Here is a 27,026-nt window from a genome sequence, read left to right as displayed (position 1 = left end):
TCACAGAAATTTTTATTTTCAGTATCTTATGAAAGATTATGCTAATCATAGAAATCACAGCTAACAGCAAATCAAAATTTGGTTTTTCTTTAGTAGGAAAATGTTATTATTGCGCACTGCTTTTCAACTAGAAATTCTACAGTCATACATTTTCTAACATTTAAACTTTGTTTCACAAACTCAGTTCATTAGTTTTAATAAACTCCTTATGATTTAGAGGATGCAACAGATGATATTTTATATTACATTATATTACCTCCAGGACAGTTTTAGCTATACCTAGACTAAAATGCACAATTGCTGTATCCATTCATTGCTCTTTGGGAGAACAGTATGAATATTTTTTTATGAATGAAATAGAATAATACATTTTAAAACATGCTTCTTAAAGACCATTCCTATATTTATTTTCAAATTGAATTAAATGTTTTATGTTATTATATAGTATACATTTTAAGTTTTACATAGTTATGAAATCTCAGTGATAATAACAATAGTTACAATTTCAGCTTTACATGTATTATCTCACTTATTGCTCATAGCAAAAATTAAGACAGGTCCTTTTACTTTATTCCATTTTAGAAGTGAGGACACTGAGGCACTGAGCAGTTAAATAGTTTGTCCAAAATCACACAGCTAATAAATAATGAAGTTGAGATTTAAACCTAAGCAAGGTCTGTCTGCCTACAGAGCCTATACATGTAACCCACCATGTTATACTGTCTCCACACAGACTATTCATAATATTCTAATACTCCACTTTTTTGTGGGAAATGCCAATACTCATAAAAAGTTTTTGATGATTGCAAAGTATCAACTAAAGTCAATTAATGACACACACATATGCCATGAACCAAATACAGAATACACTCATAAAATTAACTAGAGTTTGCATTGGATAGTGTGGTCCACTTTAATTGACTGGAGAATGAAATTAAAAATTTTAAAATTTTGGTACCTTCATGGAAAAAGTTGTTAGCTTTATTGAAACTGCCTTTGCAAAAATATTATGACAAGATAAATCTGACATAGTTGACTCCATCTTGCTTCTGACCTTCAAGCTATTGTTGGTCATTCCTGAGCATAGGCCAAGCTAGGTTAGAAGGAATTTAGTTTTTAGTTTAACTTGAAAGCAAAGATAAGGTTGGGCACAGTGGCTCACACCTGTAATCCCAGCACTTTGGGAGGCTGAGATGGGAGGATCACTTGAGCCCAGGAGTTCAAGACCAGCTTGGGCTTAATTAGATCCCATTTGTCAATTTTGGCTTTTGTTGCCATTGCTTTTGGTGTTTTAGACATGAAGTCCTTGCCCATGCCTATGTCCTGAATGGTAATGCCTAGGTTTTCTTCTAGGGTTTTTATGGTTTTAGGTTTAACATTTAAGTCTTGAATCCATCTTGAATTGATTTTTGTATAAGGTGTAAGGAAGGGATCCAGTTTCAGCTTTCTACATATGGCTAGCCAGTTTTCCCAGCACCATTTATTAAATAGGGAATCCTTTCCCCATTTCTTGTTTTTGTCAGGTTTGTCAAAGATCAGATACTTGTAGATATGTGGCATTATTTCTGACGGCTCTGTTCTGTTCCATTGATCTATATCTCTGTTTTGGTACCACTACCATGCTGTTTTGGTTTCTGTGGCCTTGTAGTATAGCTTGAAGTCAGGTAGTGTGATGCCTCCAGCTTTGTTCTTTTGGCTTAGGATTGACTTGGCGATGCGGGCTCTTTTTTGGTTCCATATGAACTTTAAAGTAGTTTTTTCCAATTCTGTGAAGAAAGTCATTGGTAGCTTGATGGGGATGGCATTGAATCTGTAAATTACCTTGGGAAGGATGCCCATTTTCATGATATTGATTCTTCCTACCCATGAGCATGGAATGTTCTTCCATTTGTTTGTATCCTCTTTTATTTCCTTGAGCAGTGGTTTGTAGTTCTCCTTGAAGAGGTCTTTCACATCCCTTGTAAGTTGGATTCCTAGGTATTTTATTCTCTTTGAAGCAATTGTGAATGGGAGTTCACTCATGATTTGGCTCTCTGTTTGTCTGTTATTGATGTATAAGAATGCTTGTGATTTTTGCACATTGATTTTGTATCCTGAGACTTTGCTGAAGTTGCTTATCAGCTTAAGGAGATTTTGGGCTGAGACAATGGGGTTTTCTAGATATACTATCATGTCATCTGCAAACAGGGACAATTTGACTTCCTCTTTTCCTAATTGAATACCCTTGATTTCCTTCTCCTGCCTAATTGCCCTGGCCAGAACTTCCAACACTATGTTGAATAGAAGTGGTGAGAGAGGGCATCCCTGTCTTGTGCCAGTTTTCAACGGGAATGCTTCCAGTTTTTGCCTATTCAGTATGATATTGGCTGTGGGTTTGTCATAAATAGCTCTTATTATTTTGAGATACGTCCCATCAATTCCTAATTTATTGAGAGTTTTTAGCATGAAGGGTTGTTGAATTTTGTCAAAGGCCTTTTCTGCATCTATTGAGATAATCATGTGGTTTTTGTCTTTGGTTCTGTTTATATGCTGGATTACATTTATTGATTTGCGTATATTGAACCAGCCTTGCATCCCAGGGATGAAGCCCACTTGATCATGGTGGATAAGCTTTTTGATGTGCTGCTGGATTCTGTTTGCCAGTATTTTATTGAGGATTTTTGCATCAATGTTCATCAAGGATATTGGTCTAAAATTCTCTTTTTTGGTTGTGTCTCTGCCAGGCTTTGGTATCAGGATGATGCTGGCCTCATAAAATGAGTTAGGGAGGATTCCCTCTTTTTCTATTGATTGGAATAGTTTCAGAAGGAATGGTACCAGCTCCTCCTTGTACCTCTGGTAGAATTCGGCTGTGAACCCATCTGGTCCTGGACTTTTTTTGGTTGGTAAGCTATTGATTATTGCCACAATTTCAGCTCCTGTTATTGGTCTATTCAGAGATTCAACTTCTTCCTGGTTTAGTCTTGGGAGGGTGTATGTGTTGAGGAATTTATCCATTTCTGGATCTAATTAAACTCAAGAGCTTCTGCACAGCAAAAGAAACTACCATCAGAGTGAACAGGCAACCTACAAAATGGGAGAAAATTTTCGCAACCTACTCATCTGACAAAGGGCTAATATCCAGAATCTACAATGAACTCCAACAAATTTACAAGAAAAAAACAAACAACCCCATCAAAAAGTGGGCGAAGGACATGAACAGACACTTCTCAAAAGAAGACATTTATGCAGCCACAAAACACATGAAAAAATGCTCACCATCACTGGCCATCAGAGAAATGCAAATCAAAACCACAATGAGATACCGTCTCACACCAGTTAGAATGGCAATCATTAAAAAGTCAGGAAACAACAGGTGCTGGAGAGGATGTGGAGAAATAGGAACACTTTGACACTGTTGGTGGGACTGTAAACTAGTTCAACCCTTGTGGAAGTCAGTGTGGCGATTCCTCAGGGATCTAGAACTAGAAATTCCATTCGACCCAGCCATCCCATTACTGGGTATATACCCAAAGGACTATAAATCATGCTGCTATAAAGACACATGCACACGTATGTTTATTGCCGCATTATTCACAATAGCAAAGACTTGGAACCAACCCAAATGTCCAACAATGATAGACTGGATTAAGAAAATGTGGCACATATACACCATGGAATACTATGCAGCCATAAAAAATGATGAGTTCATGTCCTTTGTAGGGACATGGATGAAATTGGAAATCATCATTCTCAGTAAACTATCGCAAGAACAAAAAACCAAACACCACATATTCTCACTCATAGGTGGGAACTGAACAATGAGAACACATGGACACAGGAAGGGGAATATCACACTTCGGGGACTGTTGTGGGGTGGGGAGAGGGGGGAGGGATAGCATTGGGAGATATACCTAATGCTAGATGACGAGTTGGTGGGTGCAGCGCACCAGCATGGCACATGTATACATATGTAACTTACCTGCACATTGCGCACATGTACCATAAAACCTAAAATATAATAAAAAAAAAAAAAAGAAAAAAAAGAAAAAAGACCAGCTTGGGCAAGATGGTGGGACCCCATCTCAACAACAACAACAAGAAAATTAGCTGGGCATGGTGGTGCACACCTGTGGTCCAAGCTACATGGGAGGCTGAAGCAGTAGGATCACTTGAGCCCAGAAGGTCAAGGCTGCAGTGAGCCTTGTTCACACCACTGCACACTACACTCCAGCCTTGGTGACAGAGCAAGACCCTGTCTCAAAAAAAAAAAATGATGATTATAGCACCTCTCTAAAACTAACCCCCTCCTTGCTCAGGTACTGAAAACCACCTTTGTAAGACTAATGAAAAAACCATAAGAATAGGATTACAGGAGTGTGCTGAACTCTACTAAGATGTAGTGTAGTTTCTATTATCCTTTACTGTTCAGGAGTCCTGTGGCTAGAGGTCACAAAATAAGTGTAGTTTCTATAATATTTTACTGCTCAGGAGCCATGTGGCCAAAGGTCACAAGATGTGTGCCTTCTCCAATTGTTCCTGTAGAAAATATCACTATTCTAAAACCTAATTTTTTTTTTTCCTGTGACAGGGTCTCCCTTTGTTGCCCAGCCTGGGCACTGCTTCCAACCTCTAGGATTGTTTTGTTATCTCCTTCAGGCTGACCCCACCAGGATGCAACTGATCCTATGACCCCACCCAGAGGTGGACTCAGAACATGAGGTCCATTTTCCACATCTCTATGATTTCATCCCCAACCAATCAGCAGCACCCATTCCCTAGCCCCTTGCCCACCAAATTGTCTATAAAAACTCTAAGCTCTGATCCTTTAGGGAGACTGATTTGAGTGATAACTCCAGTTCTCCTATGTCAGCTGGCCTTGCATCAATTAAACTCTTCCTCTACTGTAATGCCAGATTCTCAGTGAATCGATTTTGTCTGTGCAGCTGGCAGGAAGAGCCCTTCCAGTGATTACATTACTTTGTAACAAAGCCACAGACTTGACCAGTAGCCCAGTCAGTTTCATAACTGTATGGAGGGCACAAGGACGACTTAGGCAGAGAGAATGAATAACTCATAGCAAATCTATTGTTTCTACTACAAAGGAAACCAGTCCAAGGCTATGCCCCACTGAAGAAGGGGCAGTTGTGCCACAATATATACAAAAGACAACATTAAAACACAAGGAGCTATAGGCTTTAATTAAAAGCACTTTGTGCAGTGCTTTGCTGTTTTAAAGATGGGGTGTATCTATTACTACATCATGCCAGAAGTAAAATACTACTGCTACAATAATAGTAGTGATATATGTATAAATATTTTCAAAATGCCAAAGCACTCTGATTCACCCCGTATCCCTGCCCAAATTCACAGGTAATTTGGATACTATAGAATCTACTAATTGGAAGGGACTGTAAGAGTTACCAAGCACAGTTTATGAGCAGTGCAGAGATTCCCTCTGTACTACGACTGGCAGGTGGAAAGTCAGTCTCTCCTTAACCCTTCCAGTGATAAGGGACCCATAGAGAAGCATGAAAAGTAATCCACTCAATTATTGTACAGTAATAATTTTTAGATATTGTTGTCCTACCAGATTGTCTGTTCTTCCATTTTTTTAGGCCTAGTTGAGTTTTTGAAAAAGACAGAAATATGCTTAATCTCTTCTCCTCATGACAGTATTTTTAAAGAGCAATTATGTTCTTTCTCTTTCTTTAGTGAATCACCTCAAGTTCTGTAAACCATTCTTCATATGGAATATTTTTAGAGAAAGAACACAAGATGCTTACTTTACCACCTAATTTCTTATGGGTCAAAGATCAGAAGATGAGCCTTGTAAGCTATAAGTGTGAAAGGATTCACCTGTTTCTTATTGCAGCTTTTCCTCAATTCTGAAGTTATTATCTATTCATTTCCTGAAGCAAATTTCCTGAGAAAAACATCTCCCTCTGATATCTCACTATGCCTGTTCTTAAGCATTTTGAAAAGAGAATGCCTTTGCCAAAATCGTTGCTTGATTCAGAGGCGTTTGAACTTTTTACATATGATCATGCATCCACATAGTTAAAAGGTTTTCCACGCAGTGTATCAGCCCAACACATTTTATTTTGGTGATTTCATTGACCTTATGCCTATCCTATCAGTTTTATCCACATACTCGCATGAGTCACAGTCCCCAAAATGTCATAAACATGAGGTTTTGTTTTCATTGTGTGAATATTACTCTAGACAAGATGAGGAGAAAGCTTTAAAGTCAAGCATTCAAAACTTAAGGAATGCCTACATGTTTTCCCCTTCCATCTTTCTCATGGACACATTTATACTGAAACAATCTAACAACAACATTCTATTTACATGTAATCTTAATTGGTCTCTAACACTTTCAACAAGTACGTTTTCTCAAACCCTCAACCCTCTATTGCCTTGAACTTCATCCTTCGTCTCCTCCTGTCAATGGAGGGTAGATTTCTCCTCTCCATCCTTCCAGCATTTCCTCCTTTACAATGTTTTTCACTTTGTCAATCTGTTTCATAATAAATAACCTAACTCTTCATGAAGCACTCCATCCACCTTCCTGACTTAACTTAAACCTTTGCTCTCTCCCAAGGACAGGCTTTCCCAAGAAGTCTCCTGGAGGAAAAGCTACTTATCATTACACCTTGGGTGAGATGAGGGAGGAGAGTGCAAGGCAGTATTCTTTACCACTAGTTCTCCTTTACCACTTTCAAACCATTACTTCTCTACTCCCTTGTTAAAGTACCTTGTCCTTGAAGATGGTTTTACCATGATCTAACTCATCTCATTACTGAAATCTACAGTTCTAATGGTCATTTTATCACTATTTAGTATTTAGAAGCCAAATCAGCTTGTAAATGCTTTTTCTGAGATACAAGACAGTTATATAACGAAGTCAGGATGAAACACACAAAAATATTTAAGACTGAGGTCGGAGTTTATTGACACCTGCTATTGCCTTTCTGGATATCTAGAGTATATTCACCCATTGTCTCCATTTTTGCTTCCTTGTCTCCTTTCAGTAGACTATTTATGCTAGACTATAATAATCAGGCTTTCGTCCTATAACTGCAAGGAAAGTATCCTCACCGAGGTCCCCAGTGACTCCTGGTTGACAAATCCAATTTATTTGACATAACAGACTGTAGGTCATTCATTTTTAAATGATCCCTTACTTTGCCTCCCATTATATTATATATTCCTAAATTCTCTTCCTATCTCTTGTTTCCCACTGGTCATCCTTACATGTTGGTGTTCCTCAGAATTCTGTCTTAGGTGCTCTTCTCTTTTTACTTTATACTTTCCTTTTCTGGAAACAGAACCATTTCTTCTTATTTCACTCCATTCACCACTACCACCCCTGATTCTGGACCTGTATAATTCTGTCTGGTTCTTCAAGTTTCAACCCAGGAATTCTTTTTTTGTGAGGAGTCTTTCTTGACTAATTTCCCTCCTACCTTTAGAGCTTCCAATATGTCTTCTCTTTTTTAGAATATGTAGTATTTAGGTATTACCTTTATTTTTGTCTCAACTTTTTAAATGTCATTTCCCCCTTAAGGCCTGCAGTGTATTGACTATGTTCACAGTTCCTTTTTTGGCTATTTCAAGTTGAAAAGGGGTCACCCTCTCTGAATGCTTTCATCACTATCATTTCCTCAATCAATTCCGCATTGTTAGTAAAATTAAAGTCCAAACCAACGTTTCCCCTTGGTGTTCTCTCCTTCTTAAAAAATAAATTTTCAGCAGCATCAAGACAAGAATGTATCTGTTTCTACTTTTAGTTAAAATAACTATAAAATATGTACATAGTTGACAATCTCATCCCTATAATGTCTTGCTATGTAAGAATTGGTATATCTGGGTTGGGAGCAGTGGCTCACGCCTGTAATCCCAGCACTTTGGGAGGCAGAGGTGGGCGGATCATGAGATCAGGAGTTCAAGACCAGCCTGAACAAGATGGTGAAACCCTGTCTCTACTAAAAATACAGAAATTAGCTGGGCATGGTGGCACGCACCTGTAGTCCCAGCTACTCGGAAGGCTGAGGCAGGATAATCGCTTGAACCCGGGAGGAGGAGGTTGCAGTGAGCCAAGATTGCACCACTGCACTCCAGCCTGGGTGACAGAGTGAGACTCCGTCTCAAAAAAAAAAAAAAAAAAAAAAAAAGAAGAATTGGTATATCTGAATACAGATATCTACCATATTCTCAATCTATCTGGATAGTGTGTATATACTTTAAAAAGCATATCATTTGTCCCTCCTTTCCTCTAGCCTTATAAAATAGCCTCATTACATTTCTACACTGGAGTCCTAGATTTTCACATAGGTGCTCATTTTGATAGACAGTGTCATTCCGTGATCCTTGTTTTTTATTTCCATTATCATATTCTATTATGAATTATATTTGTAGTAGACAGAATTCTAAGATGACCTCAAAGATTTCCTCCTCTTGGTGTTCAGAAAATGTACATGTCCCTCCTCTTGAATGATATCACTTTTATGATTAAGTTACCGATCAGTTAAGTTTAAGATAATCAAAAGGGAGATTATTTTGAGTGGGCCTGAAATAACCAGATAAGTCCTTTAAAATAATGTGAAGTGTCAGAGAGGTATTTTTGCTAACCTGAAAGAAAGCAAACATCCACGTTTTGAACTATAGGGAATCCATCCCCATAACCCTGGGGTGGGGATCCCTCCCTCACCAATGGGATAAAGAGGAAGCAATAAAGACACAGTGATGAACTGGAGAATATGTTTTATTACCATAGCTAAACAATAATAAATCCGTAGTAATTTTGAAGTTCTGGGTAGAAATGGAAGTAGTTGGGACATACGTGGAATTTCCATTTTTTTCTCATTTGAATACCATTGTATTAGTCTGTTCTCACACTGCTATAAATACTTGAGACTGGGAAATTTATAAAGAAAGGAAGTTTAATTTGCTCACAGTTCTGCAGGCTGTACTGGAAGCATGATGCTGGTCATCTGTTCAGCTTCTGGGGAGGCCTTAGGAAACTTATAATCATGGCAGAAGGCAAAGGAGGAGCCGGCACTTCACTTCACATGTCTAGGAGCAGGAGGAAGAGAGAGAGAGTGGGGAGGTGCCACATACTTTTAAACAGCCAGATCTCTTGAGAACTCTATCACAAGATAGCACTAGGGTGGATGGTGCTAAACCATTAAAAGCCACCCCCATAATCCAATCACCTCCCACCAGGCCCCACCTCCAACACTGGGGATTGCAATTCAACATGAGGTTTGGGCAGGGACACAGATCCAAACCATATCGACCATTATTTTGGAAGCATTGAAAGGATATGGTGATCTATCAGGTGGATGCAGAGTTGGTGTCAAATAGGATGAGCTGTTTTGCTGGGCCATGTTATTAACCAGCATTTCCTGGGTAAGAGTCACTAAACCAGCATTTCCTGGGTAAGAGTCACTAAAAGGAATTATTGACAAAACGGATAACCAAGCCTATCTTCCTGAAGGTTCTTATTCAGTGGGTGTGGGGTGGGTTCTCAGAATTTGTTTTAAATCAAGCATGCCAGGAGATTCTTATCAGAGAAATTAGGAAAACACTATTAAACTGTAGTAGTGACATAGGAGTTAAAAAGAAATTATTTAGGCAGATAGTGAGGGTAAGGAAGTCCTCTGTAAGGTTTTCCTTTTAATGGAAAGCAGCCCCCAAATCATTTTCTTTTCTAACAAAGAGCAGCCTGTAAAATTGAGCTGCAGACATAGACAAGCAAGCTGGAAGCTTGCACGGGTGAAAGCCAGCAGTTGTGCTAATAGGAAAAGGCTACATGGGACTAAGCATGATTAAAATGGTGGCTCCATCTTCCCTTCTCTTTGCCAGCCAAGTGTACAGTAAGAAGCAGACAAGTGGCACTGGAAAGTGGAAAGCCCACTTGCATAATAAGATTAGGGTGGGGTGACCAGCCTTCCCTGTGCGCTATGTAAACGTCACACGTGGTCGAACCAATGTGTCTGAACCATAAATCAGATAGACCTCCTCAATCCTGCATATAAAATCTGCTGTGGTCCACCATAGGCTGGCTTTTCCCTTTCGGACACTCCTCTCTCTCATGAGAGAGGTAGAGCTGCTCTCCTTTGTCTTTGTTTTGTCTATTAACCTCTGCTCCTAAACTCACTCCTCATGTGTGTCTGTGTCCTTAATCTTCTTGGTGCAAGATGACGAACCCTGGGTATTTACCCCAGACAACTATGCCGCTTCAGTAGTGACAGTCTGAGAGCAGTAGAGAAAGTAAATTACCTAAGAACTGAAATAAAAGCTCACTGACTATTGGCAGAATTCAGTTTGTTGTAGTTGATGCTGAGATCCCCATTTTCTCAGTTCTTGATGGCTTTTGTCTGGGGACCTCTCCTAGCTCCTTGAGGCTGCCCACAGTTCTTTGTCATGAGAAAAAAAAAATGGAAGTTCCACGTATGTCCCAACTACTTCCATTTCTACCCAGAATTTCAAAATTACTACTGATTTATTATTGTTTACCCATGGTAATAAAACATATTCTCCAGTTCATCACTGTGTTTTTATTGCTTCCTCTTTATCCCATTGGGGAGGGAGGGATCCCCACCCCAGGGTTATGGGGATAGACGAACACGCAACAACCAATGCTGGACAGATGAGACTGATCACAGTTTATCAATTACATATACTCACAGCCTAAGGGAGGAGGACACCACACACCATACAGGACCACACAGGAGTTTGCTCTCTGGAGCAGACCAAGGAACCAGGGGCTGTGGGAGGCAAGCTTTGTAGTATCAGACAGGTGGGGTGACCCTTAGTTCCCACAGGAGGATGTGATTGGCTTATTTGAATAATTCCATGGGCCAGCAAAGAACTGAAAGCCACTACTTAGGAACTGCACCTGGTCTCCTTGATAAGGAGGCTTGTTAGGCTAGGGGAACTTATCTGTGGGAGCACAGCAGGGAGAAAAACTCATAGGTAGGCCATTGGAGGCTCTCTCAGTTTCGCCAGATATCAAGGCAGTACATAATATGAGGCTTTAATTTTAGGCCTTACACCACACACTGGCTTTGATAAATGGTGGCAGGCAAAGCCCTCAACATATTCTGAATAGTTGTGCCTGGAAGATAGCTCATGCACCACTTTATCACGCCGGATGAATGAATTTTTAATCTATATTTACATGTAGCCACTTTCTATGTGTAAGATTTTTAACAATAAAAAAAGCAGATTCCTGAATACTCCGCTGAACACATATCATGCATTTATTTTTTATTTTTATCTTTTGGAGACAGGGTCTCATTCTGTTGCCTAGGCTGGAGTGCAGTGGTACCATCATGGCTCACTGCAGCCTTAACCTCCCTGGGCTCAGGTGATCCTCCCAGCCTCCCAAGTAGCTGTGACTACAGGCGCATGCCACCATTCCTGGCTAAGTTTTGTAGAGACAGGGTTTCACCATGTTGCCCAGGTTGGTCTTGAACTCCTGGGTGCAAGTGATCTTCCCACCTCAGCCTCCCAAAGTGCTGGATTACAGGTGTGACTCACTGCACCGTGCCTGATATTTTAATAAAAAATAATTGCAGCCAAACACGGCGGTTCATGCCAGCACTTTGGGTGGCCAAAGTGAGAGGATCACTTGAGGCCAGGAGTTCAAGACCAGCCTGGGCAACATAAGGAGATGCTGTTTCTATATAATTTTTTTAAAAAATATATAAAATATCAAATTTTCAAAATTATAAATGGAGGAGAAATATTAAACTATGTTATCATGAAGTTAGTTTAAGTCTGCTTTTAAAGCAATTCATTTCAATTGTGCATATCACTTGGAAAACTTTCTCAAACCTTACACAGATCCCATCCTCCTTTCTTCCCTTTCAGTGCCACCACATATTGCCTCAGTGGGAGGATATTTCTTTGTAGTGAATTATTGCCATAACCTTCAGTGTAGCCATGAGTGTGCCTGGAGGCAAAGAAGTTGATAACCACTTTCCAGTTTTGTCCAATAATAGAGTATTTCGTTTCCCTTCCCTCTCTTTTCTTTCCTCTTCTTTCCTTTACTCTTTCTCCTCTATCTTACCACTGCTGCAAGTTAATTGAAATCTAGAAGATGGACTTTGGCTGAAGATTATATAAGAGGACAATAAGACCAATCTGTCTTTAGGCCAAAATTCTCATGGCCTAAAGTTGCAAGAGGCTGAAAGACTAAAGTATTACTGCAGAACCTCTCTGGAATAGATATAATTCTAAGACATCATTCGGGGAGATTGAAGGAGTAGTCTAATCAAAACTATTAAAGTGAGGATTAAGAACGGGGTTAAAGTGTCATTTCTCTTAAGAAATTCTGGGATGTTCAGGGATTTTCTTTCTAAAAAGATTACTTCATAAGTGTAATCTTTAAATATATGTTTAAAGTATATCTACACATAGCTTATAAAGTAAGAAATAAAGATATATCTGTCTGAGACTTAGGGGACATTATTATTGTTTGCTTCATGCATTCCTATTCACAGTACCTTTCCCACTTGGGAGCAGTGTATCATATTTGCAATAAAAGCAAGCAAATGAAAAAAAAAAAAAACCTAACTCCAGTGAGCTGAACTTGCAAACCTCAAATTATGCAGTAATCACAAACATCATGTATGTCAATGTAATTGTGGCAAATGTGAAACATGATCTAGTTTAAATCATATTTAATCAGAAATGGGCAATGGCTCAGAAATGTAATGTTTCCATTTTAAGGATGTTAAAATTCATTACTATATTAGCTTCGTGTGTTTGAAACTTTTTGGACATTGGGCTTAGGCCCAGAGGAATTTCAAAAATCAAAATTGACACTACATATTTAACTATCATAACCACTCAGCAATTATGCTTGCCTGCTATATTCTCATCCAACAACTCCACAATCTAGGAACTTGTGTGCGTATTGAGATTCCTATGGAAGTTATAGCATTAATGAAATTGAGTTTTAAATTTCCCTAGGCTCAACCTAGACATTAAGAATATAAATGTAAATTAACAGAGAACTAGCAGCCATGAATACTAACACTCAAATCACATTCATTTCCATTTAAATTTTACACAGACATCAGGGAAACAATTTCTCCTCCTTTCCTCTAAAGAAATTATATTAATAATTTTGGCAGTCTTCCTGTGATGAAACAACATAGAATGCAATGCAGAATGCAACATCTTTAAATTACTTAGAAAACAGGCATATGAAAACTAAATCTAGATAGATCATGTTTGCTTTGCTTGTGGGACAATTTTAGAGACTGAACCTAGTCTACTCCTGAGTTTAAGGAGATGCTAAGGTTTAAAAGTATGGGTTGAATATACTTACTAACCAATAGCCTGTTAATGGTCTTTAGTACTACCAAGTATAATAAAGGGAAGCATAAATTACATAGCTCAAACCACAACAACTCTGCATAATGATATAACCAGTACAGTAGTCCCCTCTTATTCATGGATTTGCTTTTAGCAGTTTGTTAATCATAGTCAACTGCACTCAAAAAAGAATAGAAAATTCTAGAAATAACAATTCACATGTTTTAAATTGCTTGCTGTTTTGAGTAGCATGATGAAATCTCTCACCATCCTGCTTCATCCTACCTCAGATGTCACTTAGTGGCCTTCTCTATTATCAGATTCACTGCTACAGTATTGGTATTGCAGTCCTTGTGTTCAAGTAATCTCTACTTAATAATGGCCCCAAAGCACAAGATGAATGATGCTGGCCTATTATTGTAATTGTTCTATTTTATCATTAGTTTTTGTTGTTAATCCATTACTCTGCCTAATTTATAAATTAAACCTTATTATAGGTATGTATATATAAGGAAAAACATAGTAATATATAGGGTTTGTTACCATCTGTGGTTTCAAGCATCAAACTGGGGGTGTCGGAAAGTATCCCCTGAAGATAAAGGGGGACTACTGTAGTTTCCCTCCTATCTTTTTAGATGATTCTGCCATGAACAGAGAGAGTTGTATGACTCTTATGTGGCTTTCTTGGTCCTTCTTTTGTCCTCCTTTCCTTCAGATTTGAAGAACAAAAGGAAACAAGGAAAGAATAACAAACTGCCAACTATTAAGTGTTTGGCTTACTTGACAATTGGTAAAGGAAGGAGTCCAGTACAGGCAGAATGACAGGTTCAAGTAGTTTGGGACTCTTGGGTGGAAGAGTGAATTGCAAGGTCCACTGCTAAGAGAAAAAAAAGTAATCCAGTGAGAAGCTCCATCCCAAGTCTGTTTACTTGAAACACATATCTATTCAATTGGGTAGGGTTAAGTTGGGAATTGAGAGCAAGATGTTTACCTTTTGTGTCCTAGCTCTTGGGTTCTTCACATTAATATTTTATCATTTTCACTTGCTTCATGAGCTCTATTCACCTAATTTCTCTGTAGATTTCTCTTATGGATTCTCTACCCTGACAGAAGTTTATTCCTTGGTATTACAGATAATTTTTCTCTGGGAAATACAAACACATTCCTAAATTTTAATTCTCATGTAACAATAATCCAAATTTATAATCAATTTTCCACAGAACTCCTGAAAGAGAGGTGGGGTGATTGTAAAATATGGTAGTAGAAAGATTTTCTTTAAAGCTTATTTAGGTGAAAGTGGTACTTTTTTTTTTTTTTTTTTTTTGGACAGAGACTCAATCTGTTGCCCAGGCTGGAGTGCAGTGGTGCCATCATGGCTCACTGCAGCCTTGACTCCCTGGGCTCAAGTGATCCTCCCAGCTCAGCCTCCCGGGTAGCTGAGTACACCGGTAGCATGGTGTACCACCATGCCCCACGAATTTTTTTTTATGTTTTGTAGATACGAGGTCTCCCTATGTTCCCCCAGGTTGTTTTCAAACTCCTGAGCTCAAGCAATCCACCTGCCTCAGCCTCCCAATGCAAAAATATTTTGTAAACAAATGTTTTTTAAAAAAAGAAGAGTGAGAGAGAAAGAGGAACATTTTACCTGAGAGATATCAAAACATACTATAAAACAATAGTAATACAAGATGGTATTAATTTACAGACAGTCACTCAAATCAGTGGTTGAACAGAGTTAAAAAAAAAATAGATGTGTAAAGGTATGCTAATTTGGTTGACGATAAACTTCAGATCACTGAGAAAAGGATGGACCTGTCATAAAAGGACAAATGGCCAACCAAATGAAGAAAAAAATAGGCGGCACCCTTAATTGAAACCATGAATACAAATAAACTCTAAAGTTTTGATTTTTTAAGTATTAAAAATAATAGAATAAAATAATGGATACTTAAAAAAATTATGGAGTGGCAAGGTCTTCCCAAGCAAAGTATGAAACCCAGACTCCATGAAGGAGAAGACTGACAGATTTCACAACCTCAAGTGACAGACCTGGAGAAAATATCTGCAACATATAAAACAAAAGGGCAATAGCCCAAATATATCAGGAGTTCAACAAATCCATGAAAAAATGCTGTAATAGGCACTTCACAAATGAAAAAATGTATAACCCTATGAAAAAGTTCAACATTACTAGCAATTAAGCAAATGTATATTAAATGTTTAATGAGATATTTTTGTCCATCAAATTTAAAATGTTTGATGATGCAAAATGTTGTTGCCTATTGGAGAAATGGACACTTTTTTGTTGTTGTTGCTGGTAGCACAAAAAATTTTTTTATTGTTTTTTGTTTGTTTGTTTACCCTTGTTGGACAGTTCTTTTTTTTATTTTTATTATACTTTAAGTTCTAGGGTACATGTGCACAACGTTTGCTCTGAATGATGGTTTCCAGCTTCATCCATGTCCCTACAAAGGACATGAACTCATCCTTTTATATGGCTGCATAGTATTCCATGGTGTATATGTGCCACATTTTCTTAATCCAGTCTATCATTGATGGACATTTGGGTTGGTTCCAAGTCTTTGCTATTGTGAATAGTGCCGCAATAAACATAATGTGTGCATAAGCCAAAGAACAAAGCTGGAGGCATCACCCTACCTGATTTCAAACTATACTGCAAGGCTACAGTAACCAAAACAGCATGGTACTGGTACCACAACAGAGACATAGACCAATGGAACAGAACAGAGCCCTCAGAAATCCATCTACAACCATCTGATCTTTGACAAACCTGACAATGACAAGAACAAGAAATGGGGAAATGATTCCCTATTTAATAAATGGTGCTAGGAAAACTGGCTAGCCATATGTAGAAAGCTGAAACTAGATCCCTTCCTTACACTTTATACAAAAATTAATTCAAGATGGATTAAAGACTTAAATGTTAGACCTAAAACCATAAAAACCCTAGAAGAAAACCTAGGCAATACCATTCAGGACACAAGCATGGCTAAAACACCAAAAGCAATGGCATGTTCATGTTCATGACTAAAACACCAAAAGCAATGGCAACAAAAGCCAAAATTGATAAATGGGATCGAATTAAACTAAGGAGCTTCTGCACAGCAAAACAAACTACCATCGGAGTGAACAGACAACCTACAGAATGGGAGAAAATTTTTACAATCTACCCATCTGACAAAGGGCTAATATCCAGAATCTACAAAGAACTTAAACAAATTTACAAGAAAAAATCAAACAACCCCATCAAAAAGTGGGCAAAGGACATGAACAGACACTTCTCAGAAGAAGACATTCATGCAGCCAACAGACACATGAAGAAATGGACACTTTCATACACTCTTATGAAAGTCTTTTTGAAGGGATACTTGACAGTATCTAGCCCACAGTATTTGATCCATGAAATCCACTCCAAGAATCTATTCTAAGGAAATTCTCATACAAGTGCACAAAAATATATAATGAAAAGAGAACGAATTCAAGAATATTTATCATAGCATCATTTGTAACAGAAAATAATTGGAAACAATCTGAGCATCCATCAACAAAGAAATGGTTAAATAAAATTATAGTACATCAAAATAGTGGACTACCATGCAGCCATTTTAAAAATGAGGTGGATCTGCCGGCACCAATATATCACCTCGCTATATTTTTAAGCAGAAAAAACAAGTTTCTGAAGGCGAGCGGGTGGATCACAAAGTCAGGAGTTCAAGACCAGCCTGGCCATCATGGTGAAACCCTCGGTCTACTAAAAATACAAAAATTAGCCGGGCGTGGTAGTGGGCACCTGTAATCCCAGCTACTCGGGAGGCTGAAGCAGGAGAATCGCTTGAACCCGGGAGGCAGAGGTTGCAGTGAGCCGAGATCGTGCCATTGCACTCCAGCCTGGACGACAAGAGCAAGACTCCGTCTCAAGAAAAAAAAAAAAGAAAATGAATCTCACATAAATGTATAGATTGCTAGAAATAGGGAAGGACACTCCAAGTAGATGAAAGATTGTTTTGAACTGTAGAATTTTTAGGCTTTATTTACAATAGCATTTGAACAACAACAACAAAATAGACGGTTTCACTGTACCCAAGTGTCCATCTGATAGCCCGTGGGATAAACTGTACTTCACACAATTTCAAGACAGAGAGAGTGATATGGTGTGGCCCCACCGAAATCTCAACTTGAACTGTATCTCCCAGAATTGCCACGTGTTGTGGGAGGGACCTAGAGGGAGGTAATTGAATAATGGGGGCCGGTCTTTCCTGTGCTTTTCTGTTGGTAGTGAATAAGTCTCACGAGATCTGATGGGTTTGTGGGGGGTTTTCGCTTTTGTTTCTTTCTCATTTTCTCTTGCTGCTGCCATGTGAGAAGAGCCTTTTGCCTCCTGCCATGATTCTGAGGCCTCTCCAGCCATGTGGAACTGTAAGTTTAATTAAACCTTTTTTCGTTCCCAGTTTCGGGTATGTCTTTATCAGCTGCGTGAAAACAAACGAATACCAAGAACAACAGTAACCTGCAGCACCTAGAACTTCAACAAGGCATCCAAGTAGCCCAGAAAATTGATAAGCCTACTTTTTGGTGGTAGGTGACTCCTACCTATGCCCATCCTGTGATTGAAATGTCTTTGGTGGTAAAACAAAGCGGTCCAGGAGTCGTCTGTACTATTATAACGATATTAATTAAAAAGTGCGTTAATTGCAAATTTAGAGATAAAAAGGATCAGACCTTTAAAATGAAAAGTAAGGATAGGTATGGGATGTGTAAGGCAAAATAGTTCTGTTATGTTTTTAATAATATATTTTTGATTATGAAGTAATGCATGTTTATTATAGAAAACAATATACAAAAGAAAATTAAAACTGCTGGCAACCCCATGAATCACTATTAATATTGTAATTTATTTTTCCCAGTTTTTTCCCCATGCCTCTATTTATAAATATTTTTGCTTTAGTCTCTTCATATAAAGTTGGGGTTACACCCTTTTGTAATCTCCAATTTTTCCTATTTAAAATATATAGAGAATCAGTTCAGTTTTTAAAAAGTTGAGCTTCAGGTAATTGTGAAATATTAATGAGGAAATGTCCAGCCAGCTGTTAGAGATGGAGTCTAGGAGAAATGTTGGAAAAAGGTCTGGAAGATGTCAATCTATAAGTAATTATTGAAGCCTGGAAATGGGGTGATATCATCCACACTTTTTCACAGGGTGAGTTACTGGGTTAAGAAGACAATTGATAAGGCTGGAATAGGATAGATAATTTCAGAATGTATCACATAGCAGTTATAAGTATTCACACTGGATTGCAATATAAAAATCAATTTCTAATTGTGAGTCTAAGGATTAATCCTTTAGAAACAGTAGAAGATACTGACAGGACAGAAGCCATAACTAGTTTTAAGAAAATAAGATCAAAGGTTGGCATTGGTCTCTGGGCCCCTTTACAGTCTTTAAAATTACTGATGACCCCAAAGTGCTGTTGTCCCTGTGAGTTATACCTATTGATATTCGTGTATTAGAAGTTAAAACATAAATTAAATATTTATGTATTGATTCACTTAAAATAACAGTAATAAACCCATTACATGTTAACATAAATAGTATCTTCATGAAAAATTGCTATATTTTCTGAAACAAGAAATTATTGAGCAGCCATTGAAAGGAATGAAATCATATCCTTTCCAGCAACATGGATGGATCGGAAGGCCATGATTTTCAATGGAATAACTCAGAAACAGAAAGTAAAAAAACACACGTTCTAAGTTATAAGTGGGAGCTAAACAATGGGTACATATGGGCAAAAAGATGGAAATAATAGACACTGGGGACTCCAAAAGAGGGGACAGCTAGAGGGAGGCCAGAGTTGAAAAATTATCTATTCACTATGATATTTACTATGTGAGTAATGAGTACACTAGAAGCTCAATCCCCACCAGTATGCAATATACCCATATAACAAACATGCACATGTTCACCCTGAATCTAAAATAAAATAATTGAGAGGGGTGGTATCATGATCTTTAATGCCTGGCTTAACAAAACACAGCTGAAATCTCATCTCTGCTTCTGCATTCAGTTAAATGATGATGCACACATGTAAGAAAATGTAAGTGGGCCGGGCCCGGTGGCTCATGCCTGTAATCCCAGCATTTGGGAGGCCGAGGAGGGTGGATCACAAGATCAAGAGATCGAGATCATCCTGGCCAACATAGTGAAACGTCGTCCCCACTAAGAATAGAAAAATTAGCTGGGTGTGGTGGTGCGCGCCTGTAGTCCCAGCTACTCGGGAGGCTGAGGCAGGAGAATCACTTGAACCTGGGAAGCAGAGGTTGCAGTGAGCCAAGATTGTGCCACTGCACTCCAACCTGGTGACAGAGCGAGACTGCATCTCAAAAAAAAAAAAAAAGAAAGAAAGAAAAAAAGAAAATGTGAGTGAAAAAACATGTCTTTTATTTGTTTGTTTTCTGAGACAGGGTCTTTGTTGCCCAGGATGGAGTGTAGTGGTGAGATCATGGCTCACAGCAGCCTAAACCTCCCAGGCTCAAGTGATCCTCCTGCCTTAGCCTCCCATATAGCTGGGACTACAGGCACACATCATCACACCTGGCTAATTTTTAAAAATGTTTTATAGAGACAGGATCTCACTGTGTTGCCCAAGCTGGTCTCAAACTCCTGGGCTGAAGCAATCCTCCCAACTTGGCCTCCCAAAATGCTGAGATTACAGGCATGAGCCATCACACTCTGTCAACAAATAATATGTTAGTATTAGGAAAATAAGTTTAACTGCACAGACACCCTAAAAGGCTCTAAGGAGCCTCCAGGGGACTCTTGACCATACTTTAAGAACAGATAGCATATGACATAGAGAGGTCAGGAAGATTAAGGATAGAAAATGTTTTATTGAGCATTAGCAAGTGTAAGGATTTGAATGACAGGGATAAAGATCCTATCAACGGTATATCAGATCATAACATACCTTCCCTCCTTTCCTGACTTCCTGTTGTCCTTAGGGCAAAATCCAAAATCTTTGTCCAGGCCCTTGAGGTCTTGGATGTTTTGGCTCCTTTCTGCCTCTCCTGCCTCATCTTACATCACTTCCTCCCCTACATTATTATGCTCCTTACACTCTAGATGCACAGGCTGACCTTGCATTATTTGAGGTACCAAGACATTCCTTACATCAAATACCATAGATTCTGTTCTCTCTGCCTGGAATGCCAATTACTCCACATTCTTCAGGCCTCAGATTAATAGCCACTGCTTCAGGAATGCCTACCTAACCACCTCAACCTCAATTGAAATGGGTCTCCTCTGTTGTTCTCTTGCAAATACCTTGTTCTGTTCCTTCAGAACACCCATCAGTTTAGAACTACATATTTCGTTGTATGATTGGTTCTGTTTGTCTCCTACCAGTAGTCTGTAAACTCTACAAGGGCAAGAATATGTATTTTTTGTTTACCACTGTCTTCCCAGTACTTAGCACCGAATAGGCACATAGCAGGTATTCTGTAAATCTTTACTTAGTGAAAGTATAAATGAGAGAATGAAGATACATACGGGGAGCCTATTTTCTTAGTCTGAGAAGAAATTATTCATGTTTATTGTGTTGTATGGAAAATGATAACATCCTAGTTCCAAATTTTCATTTAAAATGCCTTTCAAAATCTGTTTATGATGGACTATCCTAATAATTGTTAGCATTTATTAGTAATTGTTAATGTATGTGACTATAAAAGTCTTCTTATGGCCATTATTAAGCATGTGTTTTAGAAGCACTAAATATTTTAGTTATTTCAATACAAATTAGTAGTTACATGTATAAGTCAATCACAATAATTCACTTAAAAGATTATGATAATGAGGTCACAAAGTTAGAGAGAAGTTCAAGTGCATTTAAATGCCAACCGAGCAATCCTAATTGTTCTATACTCTTTTCAAGTTCTTTTCCTGGAGTGTAATTTTATCTCTTAAGGAGAAATCACAGTACATTTTGAAATCAATTTTTTTCCCCTTTTCAACAACTGTGATAGTTAAAAAATGCTAAAAAGTAATATTCTTAAAAGTATTTCCAATAAAAAGACAAACACTAGCATAAAGTCAGCTTTCAGATCTTCAAGGGAAGGCACTATGTTATCTTTATGAGGGTATAAATTATTATTATTGCCATATTGGTTTATGTGTATGGATAGTGAATATAAGTGAATTTTATATAAATTAAGGACCAAGGTACCATTTTTTAAACTACCTATAAATTTAAATTTAGGCAGTTATTTGAATCCATTATAGCAATAATACAAATGAATTGCCACTGCACCCTATTGAGAAGCCTTGGTTTCTGAAGGTTATGATTAGTCTGTATTAGGGATGTATTTTATTCTGACAGTAAGGTAAAGCAGCATTGATGGAGCCTTTCCAGTGAGGGATATTATATATGAATGTACACTTCCATGAGCAGAACTTGCTATGTGGAATACAAAGTGCCTTGCTAAAGCCCAAACTTTTTTTTAAAGGCATTTTGTTTCTCCTTCGCACTCTGGCCCGAGAAGTAGCTCCACAGGGTCCATTTGGATACTAAATAGGAATAGGTAAAGAGAAGACTTTAATTGGCTTGTCAGTTGTTTTCCTGAGCCTTACTTGGGTATGTGAAAAATAATGTGTCTGACTCTGTTCTGAACAGATGGATGCAGAATCCTGGCCACCAACTGTTCATATCCAGGCTCAAATAAGCTTCCTCCAATGTGGCTGCTTTCCCTGGGGGGGGGCCCACAACTGGCCGGAAATGGGCACTCCCTTGCAGCAAGCTGGTGACTGCAATTTTACAGCCCTGTTTATGGAAGCTGTTTGGGTAGAATATCATTAAGCTACCTTTCCTGCTTCCAATCATTGTAGCCAAAAGTTAAGGTGCCAACACTATTCATAATCTCTGCTAGCTGATCTCTGGATGGTGTTGTTATCAGTTGAAATAGGAAATAATAGTCCACCACAACGAGTACATGTTGAAATTATGCCTTTGAAAACATCTTCCCATTAGACAAGCAACCAAACAAAACTCCTTCATTTCAGATGGTGCACATTGATTTTGTTTATATAATTGTTATTGACTTTAGTCTTCTAATATTGATATGGTTTGGTTGTGTCCCCACCCAAATCTCATGTTGAATAGTAGTTCCCATAATCTCTGTGTTTCATGGGAGAGACCCTGTGGGTGGTAATTGAATATAGGGGTGGTTTCCTCCATGCTGTTGTTGTGATAGTGAGTGAGTTCTCATGAGATCTGATGGATTTATAATGGGGGGCTTTTCCACCTTTTGCTCTGCACTTCTCCTTGCTGCCACCATGTGAAGAAGGACATGTTTGCTTCCCCTTCCCCCATGATTGTAAGTTTCCTGAGACCTCCCCAGCCATGCTGAACTGTGAGTACAATGAAACTTCTTTCCTGTATAAGTTACTTAGTCTCAGGTATGTCTTTATTGGCAGCGTGAGAATAGACTAATACAAATATTATTGTACTTACATTCTTACTTATGAGGGTACTTAGAAACAAAACTGACATAAGTAATATTTTCCATTATGCATTCTTCTCACAGAATGCAACCTATAGATTAAAAATATATTTAAAAAATCAAGGCCAGAACATCTAAATATTGTTCTCTAGGAGTGAAATGTTCTAGGTACACGGTAACAGTCACACAGTATATGCTTGTTGATTACCAAATTGTTCACACATCTTTGAACATTTCTTAGCTTCTTTAAGTCTCAATTTCTTTGCCTATTCCCAGTGCTGGCACAGTTCCTGGAATATAGTAGATGTTCCATAATCACTTGCTGAATTGAATTTATAATTACATTAGTTTCGGGAATAAACATAGGTGTATGAGTACGTGTGTGTGTGTGTCTTTGTTAACAAAAAGGTATATATCTTAAAATTCCTAGCAAATTATTTTAATAATATACACTTGGCAACTGGATAACTGTCATATAGAGATTGCATGCTCCGTTACAATCTGTTATATTTACATTGGCTATTCTGAAACTAGCAATTTAGTGTGTCTTCTTCCTGATATTCATATTTGAAATAGAAATTCTTGGTCCCATGAGCAAAACTACTTGAAAATTCTGCAATTTCATGTTGCTTAAATGTGTCTGGGGAATCTCTAAAGTTGAATAAATGCCTTAGGAAATCCACCTACAATATCAGGATATAGGCGTCTAGAAGCAGCAAATCAGTTCTTAGGAAACAGAAAAGTGACAGAGCCCTCTGTACTTTGGAATTAGGACTGGAAACAATGTTTTGAAGGAACTAAAGGGAGACAGGTGCAGACCAAATGAATTAAGGACACCAGGGAGCCACAGGAGACCAGTAAGGAAATGAGAGGGAAGAATGCGAGAGAAAATACAGCATAAAGAGGAGGTGGTAGAGAATTTCTAAAAAAATGATTACAGGGACTGCTGAATTGCCAGGAGAGAAACAAACTCAGCCTCCTTTCGTGAAATCCCTAAGTATCAACTCTCCCTTTCTGCCAGTATCTTCAAAAAGAGTAACAAAGGAACAGCAAGAATGAGAGTGAGATAATGATGCTTTTAAATTCATATTCCATTTCCTTGGCCATTAGGGTTTGTCCATGTCCCATTTGGCCAGAATTCCCTTTTTGTTATGGGGAGTTCTTTTCTTAATCGCTGGTTACAGAAACACCCAGAGTGTTTCCAGTCATTGGAGAAGTGACTGGCCAGATGTTTCTTTTTTTTCTCCTTCCAGAACTCTTTGGTAAGGATTGAGGAGGTATCCTGAAAGTCTTCCTTCCACAGTTCAGGGTTTGGGCAGTTCGTAATGTGGAATCTTTCATTTATTTAGGATATTTAAATCTATATATGTTTATATAAATAACTTGTTTTTGTTTTGTAGGAGGGTAGTGGGTTTTAGGAAGGTTTCGTTTGCATATTTGTGGCAAGACACAGGTTTTATACCCATCCTTTCACTACTGCTTTCTCAACAGCCCAACAGAGAGCCGGTGATAGAAGCAGTTGCTATGCGCCTACAGAGCCTGGTTGTCATCTTTTGTTTCTTTGTTGGCAGGGCAGTGGGGCGGGACGGGAGGGGGAGGGTGTTGAGCCGCAGGGATCCAAATGATTCCTGCCTGAAGCTGAAGACCTTGTTGGGAAGGGACGATGGGAATAAATGTGCTCTTGATTCCCTGATTCTTCCCCCTAGAGTGTTCAGCTCTTTGTATTTCCTCCCCTTGGTGGTGTGATGGTCTTACAATGCTCCCTCTTTGCAAATACCTGTATCAAAATCTGGGAAAATGGGAACACAAGGTTCAGAGAACTCCCCCTGGCGTCACTCTGTACTATCTCTCTTTCTGAAACTGAATCTGGTCCCCCTGCTCAGGAGGGCAGAGACCAGCCCGGAAGCCGACCTTGGGCAGCTGCCGCCACCCAGGGAGGGGAACAGTTGGAAGCTTTGGTGTTCGCCCACCGCGCCAAGAGGAACTCTTCCCGGTAACTAGCACCAGCCACGATTCCAAGCCTGCCTTATTGTAACCTCTAGCGGGTTCCCAACTCGGCAATAGCTTCTCGCTCTCCTGTCCCTGTTCTTGCGGAGGAAAATTTAAAACGTGCGTGCACATATACACATTCACACACGCCCTTCTTTCTTTACTTAAAAAAAAAAAAAAATCAGTAAACGTCCTTCGCCCAAAGAATGTTCGACTCTTCACGCTCTCTTTTCTTTACCTAGAGGTCAGCAGTCCCTTGGGAGCACACGCGGCGCTCCCTCGCTGCTCTGCGCGCCCCCTACCTGCCTACGGCTGGGGTGGCGCCGCGGGGCAGGAGGCCTGGGAATCCGCTAGACTCCTATTTCTCCAGTTGGTGCAGCTCCCCTGGCTCGGCACTTGGTATCTCCCACGGTCTTGCTCTCTGTGGGAAGCCGGAAAGAAGACTGCTGTGGGCGTCGCCGCCACCCCTCCCGGAACCAGAGCCTGCTCCTAGCGGGCATCTAAGCCTCCTACTTCAGACTCACATCTGGCCCAGTCGGACAGATGTTAGTCGCTGGAGAGTGCCTCCATGCGGAGCGCCCCAAGTCCCGAGCATGCCCAGTCGGACTCCTAAGGCTTCTGACGCGAGTTTCTGGGCGTGCAGATTCCGCTTCTCCACTTTTTCGAGGAAGCTGAGGAGAGTTGGGAGGGAGGGAGGGAGGGATCCAGGGCTTGGGGCAGCGCGCTGGGTTCGCCCGAGTATGTGCCCTGGTGCCAGGCTGGGTGAGGGGCGGAGCCCTTTAGGGAGCCCAGGAACCTGGGCGGCCAGGCAGGGCAGGATACCTTAGCGCTCCCCTCTGCCCCCAACCACCTTCAGGTGGACGTCGTTACTGCTGATCTGATGCGCCGCCAGTAGGCTGCATGTGGCCGGCCGGCCTTGGCGTTCTGGGGTCACACTGTCAGCGGGACGCAGTCGGCGGTGCGCTCTCACCGACCGACGCACGAGAGCTTGTGGGTCGCTTACGCACCGCATTCACGGACTTTTGGCTTTTCTGGAAGGCGGGGGAGAGGAGAATAAGAGAAGGAAATCAAACAATTTCTCTCCCCCCGCCCTTTTTTTTTTTTTTTTGCCAAAGTTATACTGGCAAAAGACTTCGCATTCTAAGTCAGTCCTGAGGCTTTGAACACAGAAGGAGTGATTGTGCTCCTGTGTGTGCACGCGATGTTTGTGTATGTCATGACTAGGTAACACTGTCCCAGGCTGATCCTGGGGTTGACAAATACTCATCCGAACCCCCCAGCCCACCCTCACTCTCAGGAGAAAGTAATTTAAAAAAAAAAAAAACAACTAGTCGAGTGAGTCCCCTGGCCAGGCATCTACCCACTGTGGTAGGAAATCTAAATTTTGTTGATCCATATTTCCATCCTCTGCTCCCATATCCAGCTTTCTCCTTCCCCTCTCCACCCTATAACACCCTGATCTTTCTCACTGCGACTTCCCTTCCTCTGCCCGATACCTGCTCCTTAAGCCCTTCTCTTTCTCGTTCTCCTCCTCTCCCCCTCCTCCTCCCCCCACCTCCCTCCACCTCCCATCTCAGCTGCGGCTAAAACCTGGAGTCTTGGGGAAAAAGAGAAAAAAAAAAAAAAAAAAAAAAACCTCGGCTGTGAAGCTGTCAAACCGGGCATGCTCAGTAGACAGGGCAGGTTTTTTGGTCTCGAGTAGCGAAGAAACATTTTTTGCACCACCGCGACCAGCCTTAGAACGCGGCGGCGGCGGCCACGGCAACATCAGCCCAGCCATCAGCCGTGCAGACGCCCAGCACCCGGGAGCGAGGCGAGCTTCGGCTCAGCCCGGAGTTCACCTCCGAGTGCCCCGGGGGCTGAGCTCACCCCTTCTGCTCTCTCACACACGAACACTCTTTCACTCACACACACACACGTATTCACACTCTCTCGCACACACATAGGACCCTGGGCGCAAGCACCCTTCTGGCAGCGGTCGTCCGCTGGTGCAATAGTAGCTAGGTTCGGTTCCTGCCTCCGGCGGCCGCCGGTTTAGAGCACCGCCGCCAGCAGCCGGAGGAGAGCAATGCGGGGGCCCGAGCGGCAGCTCGAACAGTAATGTGGATTTACAGTCGTTTCCCGCAGGAGTCGGCACAGACGCCCTAAGTCCCGGGCACTGGCAGCGCCTGGCGGAGCCGAGCACCTGGCGAGGGGGCGGGGGAACCGCA

This window comes from Pongo pygmaeus, chromosome X (assembly GCF_028885625.2).
Source record: "Pongo pygmaeus isolate AG05252 chromosome X, NHGRI_mPonPyg2-v2.0_pri, whole genome shotgun sequence".
In the NCBI taxonomy this organism is placed as follows: domain Eukaryota; kingdom Metazoa; phylum Chordata; class Mammalia; order Primates; family Hominidae; genus Pongo; species Pongo pygmaeus.
The sequence above is the reverse complement of the archived record's forward strand: the minus strand, read 5'-3'. Positions refer to the sequence as shown.